We start from the raw sequence: 8,746 nt of genomic DNA on the forward strand, positions 1-8,746 counted from the left end.
TCTGAATCAAGAAAAAACGAAAAACGTTAAAACATTACAATCCGAAAAAAAATAGAGCAAAACAACAAAAAAAACCATTGTAGCTTTAATAAACGAACGAGGAGGGTAGAAATGGCTATAACTTTTTTCTGAAGAAAGAACGAATTCAAAAGAATATTAAGACGAAGAGAGAAATCAAATCAAAAAAGGACCAATTGCCAAAAGAGAGTGAAAATGGTCAGCTAAAAAGTGAAGCAGAAAACGCAACTCAGGAAACATAAAGTAAAGCATTAAATAATTAAAATCACTTCCAAAGATCCCAATATTATTATTATTCTAAATAATCCAAGGCTTCTTGTAAACATACAAGCAAATCTCTAATTTTCCATATCTCCGGCAGTAAGTTCATTTTGATCATTGCTGCTCTATTTCTTTATGGGGTTGATTTCTTCAATATCGACAAAAACTATTGATAAAAATGAAATTATCTTCCCATAAACGTTGATTTGACATGGGTGCTTCTAATGGTATTTCTAACAATGACTCTTCAAAATGCAAGCGCTTCGTTGAAGACTCGCAAAAACTGAGCCACAACAGTATGCATACGTGTATGTTAGAAGTTGGATTCATTGAAATCATTGCAGTTCGAGCGATCATTCAATGCAAATGGACTGTTTATGGTTGTGGCCTTGCTCACGCAAAAAGCGACCAACTCCAACCTGGTTTGAATACGATACATGTCATTTTTAGAGGCGTGTGTCACGAGGAGACGCTATCCGAGACAGATTATAATTCGTTTCGAATGCATAAACAGAGAGCCCGAGAAGAGTGGAAAAAATAAAATTCAGGCAAGATGCGGGTGGTCCGACATCATTGCATTTTATTTCTTCTTGGGCGCAGTTATCTTCATTATTTTTGTCTGCGATCGGTTTATATGACACCTTCAACGGAGGGCGGGACACCGGTGGAAGTCCAGCCGGGTGAAAAGTGTGAGAAGAAACCTAAACGTCTAATATAATATTGAAGAAACATTCTGGCTTGCTACTGGCTACTAAAAACTCATCGGTTTTTTCAGACAACCTTAAAGGACCTGTAGGAAGATGGTTCAGATTCTTTTGAAGATGATTTTTAATCAGTTATCAGAATTAAAGATTAATAGATTTACATATATTGATGGTTTGATCATTCAAATTTCACTTGATTTGAAAATTACACAACTTCAGAAGTAATCAGTCGAGATATAAAGTTAAAATATTTTTCAAACTTCAGCAATAGCTGGAACGATGAGACTAATAAAAATTAGTTATACATTCTGGGATGTGAATGAATGAAAAATAAAATAAAAGGATGCAGAATATTAGTTTTCATTGCAACTAAACCCAGACATCGAGAGATCCTGGTCTAGAAAATCTAACATTTTTTCGAGTTCGAACGAACATTCCGTTATAATACTCAATTTAAAAATAGTAATTATTCCATGTCATTTATCCGCTACATTCCACTTACATCCCATTTACATCGTTTTAAAATTTAATTCAAGAGCATTTCTCATTTGCATATAAAAATCTTGCTCCGACATCTCACTTGATTTTTCGAACTGTTATGTTTCACATGCAACACAGCTTTTCCTCTTTATCTTCGTCCTTTTCCACTTTTTTATCTGACCTTTGTTAACTTCGTTTCTCAAAGAAAGGCTTCTGTGCATTTTTATTTCTTTATCTGAATTAAGATTTTGATGTGAGAAAAAATGTTGAGAAGAGGTTGAGGCTGTATTTTGTCCGACACTTACCGAGAAAAACTCAAAGATTTTTTTTCCCAAAGAGGAATTGAAACTATTCTGAAATATGCCACAAATAAAATTTTCAAAGATACTGACGCTAACAAAAGGYTTCTTTGATTGCAACCACGCCCATCTTCAACCACGCACACACACTACCAACARTATCGATATTTGGATATTTTCCMTGATAATTGAAATAATTGACAGAAAAATAAATAAATAAATAAAACATATTAASGCACTTATGATTAACGAATAATTATGTGCAGAAAAAAMATAAAGCAATAGTTAACATTTTGCARATAAATCATGACACATAAACGCGACAAAAGTTCGACCAGCTCGTGAGTATACAAGGAATTTTGTACTTTTTATTTATTTTTTGTTTAAGAGGAGAAAAGTGCTGACCAGGCCACACCAAGCCGGTAATGTAGGTATCAAATTGCACATGGAAGAATGCAGGGTGTAAAAGGCTATTGATAGCCTCGGTGTTTATTACTTGTTAATGGAGGGTTTAGGTGGATTTTAATCTAATCGCCCTGGGCCCCCTTCTATTGGAGAGAATTGTGATGCTTTTTAGAAGAGATATGTTTACGCTTAAAGTGTGAAACGATTTATGACAAGTGCCGAAGAATATTAATGAAATAACGAAGATAATTTGCCATAAAGTGCCTCGAAACGCTGTTGAAGTTTTCCACATTTGGAAAATTAATATAGAATTGTGTGAGCACACTGCATAAAATATTAAATGAAACAAGATTCGTAATTATGTGTGATTATAATTCAATAATATATAATTAATGAATAGCTAGCAACTGTTAAGCTTAAATACCAGAGATCTTTTAATGGAAATTTATGCCTAAATCTCCCTCACTCTCCACAATAAACCTGTTCTACACCTTCCATCTCCTCCCAGACAATTACGTTAAAAAGACGTGGTGAAGTACGTTAAAATCACGTCATTTGAACGTACATACGACTGCATATGGTGTACGTCCTAGACGTTAACAAAAATGCCAATGCAATCGATGTATACAGGGTGATTTAAGTTTAATCTTGATGACTTCGGGGATCAAAAGAACCGGTTAGAACAATGTCCCTACATGATATAAAAAATTCCCAAACAGCATCGTTTCAGAAATACAAAACGTAGACTTTTTTGCTTGTTTTTTTCTTCACAAGTTTTGAACCTGCATTCGATTCTAGTGAAATTCGGCATGTAAACACTTCTAATTATCTTGCAAATACTTCTTAAGTTTTAGCCCCCCAATCTATTTCGAAATGGATTTTGTCGGCCACCCTCTCTTTATTTTGTATCAAAACTTGAACAACAAAAATAACTTCAATAAAACGGATCCACAGTGCTATTCACCGATTAATTGGGAAACGTTTTTGTCTCTTGTTGCTGTTTCACATTCTATTTCATTTCCGAGATATTCAATGAAATTCGGGACAATGTAGTCACGTAAATTTCCAACAAGCGATGGAAACCCAATGGGTCTTTCTCCAACTCAAAGTCTGTACCTCAACTCCAAGTGTCTTTCGTGCTATGACAAAATTGTAAAAATTTCAAACAAAAATTTAATAACAACTACTGCAAGTGCATAACATTTACTACAAACTAATATAAAAATTACAATAATTCCTCAAAGTGCATTCTATCAGCCTAAATACATTTTTGACATCGAGGAACTAGTGTATTAACCGCAGCCTGTTAGTTGAACGGGATTCTTTTACACACTTCCAAAGAGGCTGGGTGATTAAACCTTAAGGAAAAATCCTTAAGTGTTTGAATGCCGACATTTACTATAATCGGATAAATGATTAAAACTTTATGAAGAAAAAACAACAACAGTTAAAAAGGGCTGCCGCCCCCAAAAAAAATTGAAAAATGAAGGTACTGAGTTAGAACTTAGAAAATTAAGAGCTGAAACATGCGGTACTTTATTTGAACAATTGGCCATTAGGTAAAGCGATCAATTTGCACCCATGTCTTAACCCCAGAAGCCAATTAGCTGGTGTACCATGATAACCGCAGCGTTCTGCGTAAAACTGCCAGGAAAGCATTTAATAAGGTTACAAATAAGGCCAAAACGACCCGAAAGCCGATTCGATTGAATATCGAAAAGCACTTAAATCGATAATGGGCAAAGCGACCGCGAATCGAACGGCATTCAGTTGTTTTGCATACTGATTTACCAATTAGAATAAATCAAGTAGTCCGGTCCGATAAAAACAAATGACAGCTCGGAACAAAGTACCCAATTAAAGGCACAGTTATGTAGAAGAGGCAGCGCGGAATAAGAAAAGCTGGATATTTTTCTCGGACCTAACCTACGCCTTTTATGGAACGATTTAACTTAATTGGTACAGGGGCCAACAAGGTCGGATAAGAGGCTGCATTTTAATGAAACAGTATATCGACAACATGAATCTTGTTATTCCCGGACGGGAATATTAACGATGCTGGGCCGAAGAGTCGAAGACTGCAGAAACGATCCGAAGGTCTGCTTGCTCATCATCCACCACAATCCTTCATTATATCCTAAACCAAACAGGGAAAGTTATTCCGACGAGAATTATTTACCCACTATCAACTACTAAATCTGCCTGCTTTAAGCCAACTGAGCTCAAAGGATGATGGTGCGATGAAACTTTCCCGGAAAAAGTGACAACATCGTTCAGCATCTTTTCACGTTCCATTGTGCGTTATCGTCTGAAGCACGAGATGCAGGAACAGCTTTGCTTTGATGATGGAGCAACGTCACCGCAATGGTTTCGAAACAGTTACTACGGTTGTTTACGGAAGTAAACGTTCACCTTTTCCCGGGATACGTGTAGATTTATCGACGAGATGCAACGAAAGACGTAGGTTGAAGAAGTACCCGACAGATAAGCAGCAGAAATGACCGCGATGGTAGCGCGATTTCGTTCTTTTTAAATAGCGGCCTTTTGAGGGAGTCAGCGTGACCCATTCTTTATTTGGGCATTGGAAATCTACCATAAAACCACTGTTGAACACTAGATTTTAAAGAGGGAAAAGTTCCAAGTTTGCCATCGGAAAGATAGTCAAAAATGTTTCAAGGAAAATGGATAAATCTAACAAATTTCTTCGACGGCCCAAAGACGGTATTACAACCTAACCAATATAGTCATTTTATGTAACACTATTTCAAGCTTTTAGTGTTCACGTAAGATAATAAATCTGACTGACAAAGAGATAGCGCACCGTTGAAAAAATAAGCCATCAACGTCTGCAGTTGCTTGAATAGACCAGAATTAACTACATTATTTGGGCCGATGAAAGATAAGTATMCGGAAGAACAGCAAATAAATGATCCTAATCCACACATCGAATAAAATTTAATTCSATTGCCATTGCTCAACCTGAATGATTTTGATATTGTATTGTTATTATATTGTATAATTAACAGCCAATGATTCAACAGATTAAATCAAACAAGAAYTTTCGGGCGACCGCTGTTTTGTTACGTTAGTCGATTTACACAACGATTTGCAGCCAATTTGAGATCAAAGAAAATTAGTCTTGYTTCAAAAAACAAAAACTTTCTTGTTGAGCCATTTTCAAGATTTTTTAACTTCGAGTAGGAAAAAAATCGTTGACATGTGCGTTTATCAAACATATTTTTCCCTGAAATAATAGCAGATGATTTGCCATTCAAATGGAGTTGAGTTTCAAACMAATTCCGGTTCAAAATAGTTYTTCAGTRAAAAATGTTTTSTGATTATAAACTTMCAAATCGACGYCACCATTTTCTGGATGTGAAAAYCTCGTCCATTAGTGYCCTGCCTGAAAGCCTTTTATCAACTAATAAAATGAAGCAAAAATAACTAATTAAACAAATATCGATTATTAAAACGAGTAAATGKATGAAATAAAATTAATTTCTGTTTSTCAAGTAATCTGCCTTTAAATGAAACTATTTGCATRAAAGCCYCTAAATGAAAATTAACAACTAATGAATCAATAATTAAACCAATATCGACATTTTATGCAGATAAAACTTCGTTCATTCCTGTTACTTTCAGATCYCCACTTTTTGCAAATTCTTCATTTTCTAGCACTGAAAAACGTGTCTTATTAAAACAACTCTTAAATCATCCGAATGATAACCGTCAACGCATAAGCAAGTTAAGACTTTCTTCGGCCAGCTAGTGGCAGCTTATTCAAGACTATTGCGACTAAGAAACCCATTTATCTTTGATGGTTCGTAAAATCAAAGAACTTTAACCAGTTAATAGTAAAGAAAAATCGATCCGTTTTAAACGCTAAAATGTGAAGAGGGTACAATTTGTACAATTTTTAAAGGCGTGAAATAGTAATAAAAATAATATTTATTTCATATTTGATACAATAACCACTAACATGTTAATATAATCTTAATTAACAACTTTGATACATTTTTTTATACTTTTAAAACTATTTAAAAACAAATTAAGTTCCACTGCATATAATTGGTCCTAAATGAATGTTTTTTATTTTACTCTGCAACTATTAAACTGATTGAACGCTCACTAATTTTAGTTTAATTTATCGACTGAAGTTTGAATTTTGAATAAATTTATTTACTTTTCAGTCTTAAACAATATACCTGGATACTAATTCCTCCTGTTATAAATTCAAACATAAAAGAACAGTAAAATAAAAGATAATACTTAAAGCTAAATAATAATGGAATAAAACAAAGTACTAGTTGAAAATTTAACAGCGACTCTTTCACCCTGCTTTACTAGTTTCTCATCAATGTAGGAAACTTGGAACTATCGAATTCATGTTGTTTTTTCTCTTTTCAGTGAGCCAAATGAATTAAAGTAATTTAACTTGGAGCTCTGGAAATATTAAACCTGTAATATAAAACGTTCATAAAGGAGACTAAATAGATATTTTTGAACAGCGTTGTTGAAAAAGTGCTCAGACTTTAGGAGGTGATTGCTGCCATTATTTAAAGATGAAAAGTGCTAATAAATAAGAATCCTGTTGTTGAAAATAGACACTAAAAATAAATTCAAATATATTCATATAAGTATCCGAAACCGCTTGAAATGTAACAATTTTAAGCAAATATTCAAAGCTTGTAGCGGCAGGCGCCGAAATGACTTTCAATATTTTGCATATAAAATAATGAGTCGCTACTAATTTATGRAAAAAAGTATTTTGCCCATGTATATTCATTGCTTGTTCAATTTCCAGCAAAAAAGTTCTGTAGAGTTTCACTCGTACAATGCATCTTTTTTGAGTTAMAAATTTAAAGTCGTATTGATGCACCTGAGGAATCTAACACGCRCGTTGTACGAAGAAAACTACAGWGAGGATTTTTATTTGGAATTGAACAATCAATGAAAGAATAAATAACGTTTTGTTTTAAAAAAAAATTCTCCAATAATATTAAACATGTATGAACCAAAAAAAAAATTTAATTTTGAAATGGCAGCAATCACCTTCCAAAGTTTGCCAGAACGCGTTTGAATCACCCTGTATAAAATGTTTGGGCATTCTGTCGTCAATTCTCAAGTAATTGCTTTAATTTCTTTAATATTTTTCTACTAATCTCAGTATGTTCCCTACCTATTTTCATCCCTGCCTTGTGACCGCAAATGTAAATTTTTCATCATCTTTACACATCGTGTTCGCTATAATTTTGCGATTAAAAAACAAATTTTATGAGCAACAAGAGTACCTAAGTATATCCTAAAAAGTGTGATTTTCTTCCAACATTGTTTTCTATTGATCGTGGTTGCTTCCTACACTTTGCATCAGAAAGTACCACTCTGAAACGTATAACTTTATCTCGAGGGCGTGATACTGACAGACACGAAAAAACTTCTGGAAGGGCGTTAAAATGCATCAAGTATCTGCAGATGCATATAATGGCCTTTGTGCACGCGCCTACGACTTTACACCGACGTACTTTTACGGTGGTTCTACTAGATAGACCAGCCTTTGTTGCCACGTTATTTCCAAAAAAAATGAAGGAAAATAAGTTGATGGAAATTTATCGCTAATTGGGAACTCGAAGCGAATTTTTTTAACAGAATTTGAACTCTAAATACACATGTTGTGGCTACAATTCAAACCCATCAAGCACTATTTATAGCAGTACTTGGCTGTGCCCCACTACAAATACCACCATGACTTCAATTAATTTTAACTGTTAAATACTTCAATACAAAATCAATTTCCAAATCCCCATATGGCACGGGTCTAGCTTGATTTATTAAGTAGGTACACCATTACTCTTCAGCCAGCATAAATCAAAGCAGATGCCCGAAAACGCATTAGTTCTTGCTGTTTAAAGCAAGCACTATCAAGTCAAAGATCCGCTATGCGCCTGCTGCATTACATTTTTCCATTGTTTTTCGCCATCCACTTCGCCATTAAATAAATCGGCTGCCGCAGGAGATGGACCAAAACCGAAAGAGATACAGCTGCAGACAACGTCCGGTCGTCCGCATAAACTTATTACGTCTACGCACTGTTTGATTGTATGTTAATGACGTGCTCCAAAACAGTTGACTATCTGACCCGACGTTCCTGCCTTGAACTTGCGTAAAATTTGCAGGCCGTTCTTCTACTGCATGAATGAAATCGACGAGTTTCATTCAGAATCAGACTTGCAACAACTGTTTAGTCAGAAGGGATTGGCCCTGTCTGGCTATTGTCTCATTTTTTTGCAATTTGAGTAGGAATCATTCAGTTGGACTGATAGTACAAACCATTATGTATTAGTAGGTGGGAAGACAGTATAAAATACAGTGAGTCCCAGAAGGATTCAACAGTGTTTTTGGGAGAAAAGCTCGAAAATTTGAACTTTTATCTTTAAATGCAGTTTTCTGAATTTTTTCATTTGCGGTTTTCGAAATGGTGATGTAAGGGAACGAGAAAAAGATCGAACACGTACCCCAATAGAAGCAGCTGAATTATTGAATTGAATTTGGTCATGTAAAAGATTTGCCCAAAACTGGCTT

This window comes from Dendroctonus ponderosae, unplaced genomic scaffold (assembly GCF_020466585.1).
Source record: "Dendroctonus ponderosae isolate FM_Combo_2020 unplaced genomic scaffold, Dpon_F_20191213v2 Dpon_F_20191213_27, whole genome shotgun sequence".
Classification (NCBI taxonomy): domain Eukaryota; kingdom Metazoa; phylum Arthropoda; class Insecta; order Coleoptera; family Curculionidae; genus Dendroctonus; species Dendroctonus ponderosae.